Source organism: Cavia porcellus, unplaced genomic scaffold (assembly GCF_034190915.1).
Source record: "Cavia porcellus strain 051 isolate PalLab524CR breed Dunkin Hartley unplaced genomic scaffold, mCavPor4.1 scaffold_7, whole genome shotgun sequence".
Taxonomy (NCBI): Eukaryota; Metazoa; Chordata; class Mammalia; order Rodentia; family Caviidae; genus Cavia; species Cavia porcellus.
In genome coordinates this window covers 13,397,682-13,406,970 of record NW_026947490.1, presented here as the reverse complement: position 1 = coordinate 13,406,970, position 9,289 = coordinate 13,397,682, and the positions used below count along the sequence as shown (strand labels likewise).

The window sequence follows — 9,289 nt, the reverse complement described above, 5'->3', positions numbered from 1 at the left end:
CAATGATACTGCAAACAGTTCTGTTCAATGATCCAATAAAACTCTGTGATATCATTTTCTAAATTTCTTGATAGTCCCTTTGAACCTGCTTCACGTACTCTATGCTTTCTCTGTTTTCTCCATCAAACAATTCTCCCCTCTTTTTCTGTTCTTCCATTCCACCATCTGTTTTTTCCTCTAACTATTCTGCATACTTCTAGCTTCAGGTCGTCGATAAGTTTATCCCTGAATTTGTCTATGAGGCTCTCTATATGGCGCTTAATGTCTATTGGTGCGGTGTCCGCTATTGCCTGTTTCTCAGAATTGGGGGCTGAGGGGCCTTTCTTGTTGCTTCCCTTCCCCATATTCTCTGTTCCTTATAAAATGCAAGCTTACATAGGAGGCCCAGCTTCCCTGCCTGTCAGCCACAGCCTGATCAAATTACGCTGGCTAAGTGTTCCCGCCCACCGCTGCGCACCAGGGAGTTACAGACTAGGCAGCCTCCGGGCCACCGTCAGGCTCTGGGATCTGGGTTAGGCCAGCCTACCAAGTCCGCCTGCAGCGTCACGCAGGCCAGGCACTTTTCACCAATCCCGTCTGAGAGGGGAATGTGTGGCTGGAGTCGCCACCGCGCCCTGCTCTTACAGGACTGCCCGAGCCCAGAAAGTCCTCCGCTGGAGTCAAACTGTGGTACAGTGTCAGTTTCTCTCACTCACCTCGGCACCAGTCAGTTTTTCGCCTCCTTGTCCGTCCTGTTTTCAACTCCGTTCACAGACTCCCGTTCCCAGAGCTTCTGCGCGTCTCTCCTTGCCGAGCCGCTGTGGAGGCAGCCAGCCGCTGAGCGGCGGGAAACCCAAATCACGGTTTCCAATGGCGCGGGGTCCAGTCTCCACACCGAGTCTTTTCTGTTCCTATTTTAGTGCCAGGACTGCATTCCAAGTTGGTTTCTCTCAGCCCAGTTCGTTCCTGAGTCAGCAGAGCATATCTCTACCGGCTCATGTCTCCTTAGTCCGCATCATTCCTGATTTCTGAGCCGAGCCTTTCAGAGAGCCTCCGGTAGTTACTGTTATCTGTCCGCCATGTTCTCCCGGAAGTCCTAAGAGTCTTTCAATGGAGTTTTGGGGTCTTCTATGTAGAGTATCATGTCATCTGCAAGTAATGATAATTTAACTTCTTTTCCTACCTTTACCCCTTTTATTTCTCTCTCTTGCCTAATTGCTCTAGCTGGTACTTCCAGTACTATATTAACTATGAGCGGTGATATAGGACACGCTTGTCTTGTGCCTGATTTTAAAGTAAAAGTTTTCAATTTTTGGCCATTTAATATGATACTGGCTGTTGATTTGTAATAGATGGCCTGTATTATATTGAGGTAAAGACCATCTATTTCAACTTTCAATTCATTCAAAATGAATGTTGGACCTTACCAAAAGCTTTGTCTGCAGCTATAGAAATGATCATGTGATTCTTACTTTTGGCTTTATTGATATGGTGGATTACATTTATTAATTTACGTATGTTGAACCATCCCTGCATGCCTGGGATGAATCCCAGTTGGTTATGGTGTATAATCTTCTTGATGATTTGCTGCATCCCATTTGCCAATATTTTATTGAGGATTTTTGCATCTGTGTTCATTAAGAAAACTGGTCTGTAGTTTTCTTTTTTAGTTGTGTCTTTCTCAGGTTTTGGTACTAGAGTAATATTTGCTTCAAGGAATGAATTAGGAAGGATTGCTCTGCTTTCAGTCTCACTGAATAGTTTGAGGAGTGTCGGCATTAGGTCTTCTTTGTATTTCTTGTAGAATTCTGCAGTGAATCCATCTGGGCCTGGACTCTTCTTTGTAGGTAAGGACATAATTACATTATCAATTTAATTAATAGATTTTGGGTTATTCAGCAGTTTTACATCTTCTTGATCTAGCTTTAGTACTTCATATGATTCTAGAAATCTATCTATTTCTTCTGTGTTACCAAACCTTTGAGAGGTTTTCTAAATAGGTGTTGATGATCTTCTCTATTTTTACAGAGTCTGTAGTGATTTCACCTTTTTCATTCTTTATTGCATGAATTTGAGCTTTTTCTTCCCTTTTTAAAAATAAGGTTGGCTAGGGGCTTATCAATTTTATTTATTCTTTCAAAGAACCAGCTCTTTGACTCATTGATTCTTTGGATCGGTTTCTTAGTGTCTATTGCATTGATTTCTGCTCTTACTTTTATAATTTCCTGTCTTCTTTTTGCTTTGGGCTTGACTTGCTCTTCTTTTTCTAGATGTTTGAGGTGTAACATCAGGTTATTTATTTGTACTCATTCTGTTTTCCTCATGTGGCAACTCAATGCAATAAATTTTCCTCTGAGGACGGTTCATTGCATCCCACAAATTTTGGTAAGTTGTATTTGTGTTTTTGTTTGCTTGTAGGTATTGGTTAATTTCTTCTTTAATTTCCCCTTGACCCACTGATTACTCAAGAGTGTGTTATTCAGTTTCCATGTGTTTGTGGGATTTTTGCAGTATCTTTTATCATTAACTTCTAATTTCATAGCACTATGATCTGATAACATGCAAGGGATAATTTCAACTCTTTTGCATTTATTTAAATATGTTGTGTGAATAAATATATGGTCTATTTTAGAGAATGACCCAGGTAGTGCTGAGAAGAATTTGTATTCTGATGTAAGATGGAACACTCTGTATATGTCTATCAAGTCCATTTGTTCACAGGTGTGATTCAGTTGTGTTATTCCTTTGCTTATTTTCTGTTTGCTTGATCTGTCCCTTGGTGTCAATGATTTGTTAAGGTCTCCTGTTAGAATTGTGTTACTGCTAATTTGGTTTTCATTTCTGATATTACTTAATTTATATAACTGGGTGCTCTAGAATTTGGTGCATATATATTGAAGATTATTATCTCTTCCTCTTGAAATTTTCCCTTATCCAGTATGTAGTGACCTTCTTTATCTCTTCTGATCATTATTGGTTTAAAGTTCACATTGTCTGCAAACCGAATACCTACCCCTGCTTATTTTTTGGGCTCCTGTTGCATGAAGTATTCTTTTCCATCCTTTGACTTTTAGTCTGTGAGTATCCTTTTGGGTTAGATGGTTTTCTTGCAGACAGCATATGGTTGGGTTTTGTTTCCTGATCCATTCTGCCAATCTGTTTCTTTTAATTGGTACATTGAGACCATTTCCATTAATGCTTACAACTGTTATGTGTTGTTTTATTGTTAACATGTTATCTTTCTGCTGTTGCATCTTTATCTTTCTGTTCTGTTTAATTGTCTGATTTGCTCAGTGGTTTTTTCTTATCTGTATCTAAACTGTCTTTCAGTATTCTTTGCAGGGTTGGCTTGGTGATCATGAAGTTCTTCCACTGTTCTTTGTCATGGAAGTATCTTATTTCTCCATCCATTTTGAAGGACACTTTTGTAGGGTACATCAGTCTAGGTTGGAAATCATTTTCCTTTAGGATCTGAAATACTTCACTCCATGCTCTTCTTGACTTTATTGTTTGTGCTAAGAAGTCTGCTGTAATTCTGATAGGTTTTCCTTTATAGGTGATCTGTCTTTTCTCTATAACAGCTTTTAATATTCTATTCTTATGTTGGATTTCTGGGATGGTGATTATTATGTCTGGGTGTAGTTTTATTTTGGTTATGGCTATTTGGAGTTCTATATGCTTCACTGATCCTGATATCAGTTTCCAATATCATATTTCAGAAATTTTCAGTTATTACTTCTCTAAATATCCTCTTAACATCCTTTATGTTGTCCCCTTCTTTTTCATTTATCGCTATCAATCTTGTATTGTTTTTCTTTGTGTCATCTAGCAGTTGTTGAATTGTTATTTCCTGATTTCTTTTTATTTTTAAAAGATCTTTCCTCTTCACTGGCTGCAATCTTGTCTTCGAGGAATGAAATTCTATCTTCACTTTCATTGAGGTGGTTTTTACAACTTTAAATGGAATTTTTGATTTCCCGTGTATCTCTTTGCATCTGCTTTATGTATTGTTTGTTTCTTATATTGTTCATCCAGGGATTCTATCTTTATGAATACACAATTCTCAAATGAAGAATTTAAAAAGGCAAATAAATACATGAAAAAATGCTCATCATCATTACTCATTAGACAAATGCAAATTAAAACCATACCGAGATTACTTCTCCTGACAAAATGGCCACGATCAAGAAAACTACCAACAACAAATGCTGGAGAGGCTGTGGGGAAAAAGGAACTGTCCTGCACTGTTTCTGGGAGTAGACTGGTGCAACCATTGTGGAAGTAAGTCTGGAGATTTCCCAAAAAGCTGGGATTGGATGGGGGGAAAATGGTGTCTGGCTAGGGGGCTATGTGCAGAGTCTCTGTGGAGAAATCAGATCAGATGCTAGAATACAACAACATGGAGATGGCCAGACGAATGGATAAGGTTTCTTATTAATCAAGGCGGTATTGGAAGGGAAAAATAAAATGAAGAAGACAAAGGAGGAGCTGAGGATTTAGCTCAGCGGCATAAGCACCTGCCTTGCAAGCAGACAGTCATGATTTCAATCCCCGGTACCGATAAAAAGGAAAAAGAAAAAAAAAAAGAGGAAGGAAAAGTGCAGGTGAGAATTAAAGCCCAACATGCTCACTGAGCCCAGTTCCCTGCTGTACTAGGCGTGCCCAGACATCCAAGGTCGTGATGAGACTGTGGCTGCTGATAACGGGATTCCACAAGTCCCATACCCTTAATGGGAGGATGTGGCACAGTGAGTAGTGGATCTAAGGGGAACAGCTATATTGGCTCTCAGTGACTGCTGGAAATTGAGACCTGGGGCCCCACAAAGCAGCCAAAGCCACCTGGCCATGTGGGAGGAGACTGCATGAAGCTGCTGGGCTCTGAAGCGGAACACCACGCAGTTTTCTGACCTGCACTGTGCTGGGAACTCAGTGAAGACACACGGTGCAGTGTGCAGTGAACCCAAAAGGAAGATCTGCATTGAGTCCCAGTGAATACTAGGGACTGGGTCTCAAGGCTGCTATTGCTGGCTGGAGGACATCTTGAAATTGGGCAGAGCCTGGTGCTACGGCAGCATCAGTGACACAGAGAGTACTGGTGGAGGACATCTTGGAGTTGGGCAGAGCCTGGCATTGCAACAGTGTCAGAGACACAGATAGGACTGCTGGAGGACATCTTGGAGTTGGGCAGAGCCTGGTGCTGCAGTGACATCAGACAGTCACCCCTGGCACAGAGAGATCTGGTGGAGGACAGCTTGGCATTGAACAGAGCCTGACACCACAGTGACATCAGTCAGCTACCCATGGCACAGAGAGAACTGGCAGGATCCGCTGGGGCTGAACTATGCCTCTGGTTGGGACCCAATAAGCAGACACAAAATTGTCACGACTCTGTGACGTCCACAATGTACAGCCTGACTTGCAGATTGACTGGCACAGAGGCTGGAGGCTAGCCTGCACCTTCCCTGCATCCCTGTCTGTACCTCAGATTACAGAAAATTGGGGAGGGCAGCAAAAACTCCAGTCAATATGCTTTGGAAAGACTCTAAGCAATATGGAGAGGGCCAGAGACCCCAGGACACATCAGTCTGAAAGAAACCAGAAACATGACAAGAGATAGAAATTTTAAAAAATCTCCAGCTGCCAAACCTGGGAAAATAAGCCCGAGAGAAGTAAATACAGAAGAGAACCAGTGCAGTAACCATCCAATACTAGACACAGCATCAGCAGATATAAATAAATACCTTCATGACATCATAGACGAATTCAAAACTGTACTTCTGATCCAAGTGAGGCAGGATATAAAGAGATTAATTAAAGAAATGCTAAGCCCCTCCCAGGAGAACACAGATGGAAGAACAGAGGAAATCAGAAAAGAAAGAGAAACCTCTGATGAAGAATTAAACATAACCTAGAATACATAAAAATGATCCAATGAGATTACCAGGAAACTAAAAACTCTATTGAAAACTGGCAAAATGCCTTGACAGAAACTAAAGTTAGCATTTTGAAACTTGAAGAGAGATTTATGATATATAATCATGAAAGAAAAGACCTCTTAAAAATAACAAGGAACCGGAAAGAAACAATTCAAAGGCTAGAAGACAATAAAAGGATACATAACTTAAGAAGAAAGCACGTGAGCGAGGAAGCAGGAGTAACCAAAAATGAGCTACAAAGAATATTCACAAATATACTAAAGGAAAACTTCCCAAGCATAGGAAAAAGAAATGATATTCAGATAAATGAGGCATACAGAACTCCAGCCACCTACAACCAAAACAGATTTCCACCCAGACATATAATAATCAAGATTCCAGAAATCCACCAAAAGAACAAAATACTAAAAGCAGCCTGGGAAAAGAAGCAGATTACCTACAATGGGAAAATTATCAAAATAACAGCAGACTTATCAACACAAACTCTCAAATTGAGAAGAGCCTGGGGGGAAATAGTCCAAGCACTGAAAAAAAAATTTGCAACCAAGAATGATGTACCCAGAAAAAGTCTCTCAAAATTAATGGAGAAATGTTTCCAAGACAAAAAGGAACTGTGGGAGTTCATGGCTACCAACCCAACCCTACAGAGAGGGCTGAAGGACATTCCAGAGAGAGAGGAAGGGATACCAGGATTCCAGCTACAGTGGCAGAGAGGCCTCAATGAATGGGGCAGACAGTGGAATGAGGGAGTAAGGTGGACAAATTATAGCAGTAATGTGGAGTATCAGACATGAGGCAGAGGTGGTAAGCTATAATCTTTAATATAGATAGCCTTGATACACTAAAATAAAAAAAAACAGGCAGAGTAGATTAGGAGACAGTCCATCAAGATGCTCTGAATCGGAAATACACTAAGCCTGAAGGAGGGTTAATAAACTGAAAGTCAAAGATGAGAAAGCAAATCAATATGCAACAAGAAACCAGAGAGAAATAGGGACAACTCATCCAGCAGCCACAGATAGATTGGAAAGCTATGACACTTTTGGGCAGTGTAGAACTACACAGCTGGAAGGAAGGAAAACCCTATGGCTTTAGTGAGTAAAGGAATACAGCTCAAGATCAAGCTCAGGGGTAGAAAGGTTCAGCAACACTCAGACAACAGGCTGGCCCCCTAATCTAAAAACTAAAGGGGCTAGTGAGACCCAAAACACGCAGAGCATCCTGAGAAGGGGAAAGGTGAAAAATAGCTTAAAAAGGGAAGGCAGAGGTCATTGGTAATAGTGTATCACGATTTAAAAGTCACAGTGTCTTATCGCTCTGTTTAGTTTATTTTGTTCTGGTCTGTCTGCTCATATCAGATTTGAGGGTACAGACATCTAACCCAAAAATAGCAGGTTATATCATGGTAACTATCCTTAATTTCCTATTAACTTAAACTGAAACCATGTATTACTTACATTGTCTTACTATGACTGATCTTATTTGAATCTGATTTGTTAGACCACGGTTTTGCCTTGGCTGATTTAAATTTGGTATGCTTGATATTACCAAGTTTAAAAGTAGAGGCAACTACTCTGAAGATGACAAGATGTAAAAGATATCCATACTGGTTTTATTAACTGCTCTCAAGTCCTACAATGTTTTCAAAATTGTGTTTTTATAAAAATAGCTATGTAATACTATGCTTATGATGTGGACAAGTCTATTGAAAATAAGAGAAAGCATAGTAACTACGGTAGATCACCTAATATTGTGGTCTTGTGTCTTTTTCATTGCATGTTTTTCTAGGAATTTGTTTTGCTGTCTTATTTGTTTTTCCCTATAACACAGAGAGGATAGGTATACATGTAGAAATTCACACATGGGAAGAATTTTTAAAACTGTTTACAGGAACAGATTATATGTAATGATGTAATGTACAGATACTCCAAAAAAGAGACACTAAGAAACCCAATGCTAATTCTGTAGCTTTATAATATAAAATCTAGCAATACTATTATTCACTGTTCAGAGTAATATTAGTCTAGTCTTTAAAGTTCAGTTTCAGCATATGTAAAGATAAGGACAGCTACTATGAAGAGAATGAGAGACATTATGGTAGTCATTAGTGTTTTCCTCAATGTCAGATCTTGAAGACCTAAAAAGCCTTCATCATCCTGTAATAATTTGATTAGTTCTATAATATGCAGTATGTATTCAATGTGTGTGAAGATGGGGACAACCATTTGGAAGAAAACTAGAGACAATAAGATGGACAGTGAAGATCTCCAGTGGACTTTCTTTGAAATCTGTATTTCTTCAAATTGTTTCTTTTTGAACAGTTTTGTTCTGTTTTGGTATGTTTAATCTTACCCTCTTTAAGATAAAAAAAAACAAGTGTGTAGGACTGATAACCATATTACTAAGTTTTTGTTGAATCATTGAGCAGAACTGTTGGCAGTGTCACTATTTGAATGTCAGTTCACATACTTTAATTTTGTAACCTGAACAACTATTTCTAAGATGACAATATATAACATCAACTGGTGATTTCTTACTGTTTATTTTTCTGTAATTCTGTATTATTTCTGCCCTTTTTTCCTCCATTTTTTCTTTCTCTTTAAATAAAAAATTTAAAAAATAAATAAAAAAGCTGGGAATGGAAGTCCCATTTGTTCCAGCTGTTCCACTTCTAGGCATATTTTGGAAGAACTGAAAGCATCATACCACAGTGATATATGTGCACCCATGTTTATAGCAGCACAATTTGTAATAGCCAGATCCTGGAAACAACCTAAGTGTCCATCAACTGAGGAATGGATAAGAAAGTTGTGATATTTTTATACAATCGAGTACTGCTCAGCTATAAAAAAGGATCACATTGAGATATTTATAAATAAATAGGCACAGCTTGAGACCATATTCATAAGTGAAATAAATCAAACTCACATGTATAAATACAGAATAGTTCGCTAGTGTAAGAAATGATAAAAGTACATAAAAGTATGTGCTAGTCATCATTCCCCATTATATTGCTTTGAAGCCTTATAATGTTTTCATTCATTAATTGGAATGGTTTTATTCTCGGTTCTTTGATTTTATTGTCTGTGATGGTATGAACAGCTATTTTGAAGAAAATAAGACATCGTAATAGCTAGTGCTGATTTACTATAATCTTGTTTTGAAGTCCCATGAAGCTTTTTTCTTCTTTCTTCATCGGTCTTATCATGTTGTATCTTATTGGATTCTATTATATGTCATTGTACAAACAAAAATTTTTACAGACAAGGAGATAATATAGAAACCATTGTTCATTTTCTGTTAGTTACTTGTAAATCCCCTGTAATACTTTCATTCTCTTTAATGGTTTTATACAGTCTTGATATGTTTGGTGC

General features: G+C 38.7%; 1 protein-coding gene across 1 annotated transcript in view; it reads left to right on the top strand.

Annotated features, from left to right (window-relative positions):
* The first annotated feature begins 562 nt into the window (after positions 1–562).
* Positions 563–9,289, top strand: part of Rps5 (ribosomal protein S5) — an 82,556-nt gene continuing 73,829 nt past the window's right edge. Inside the window, exon 1 of the mRNA XM_063252562.1 lies at positions 563–567. The gene's annotated coding sequence lies outside the window, so the exon portion shown is untranslated. The remainder of the gene's footprint in view (positions 568–9,289) is intronic.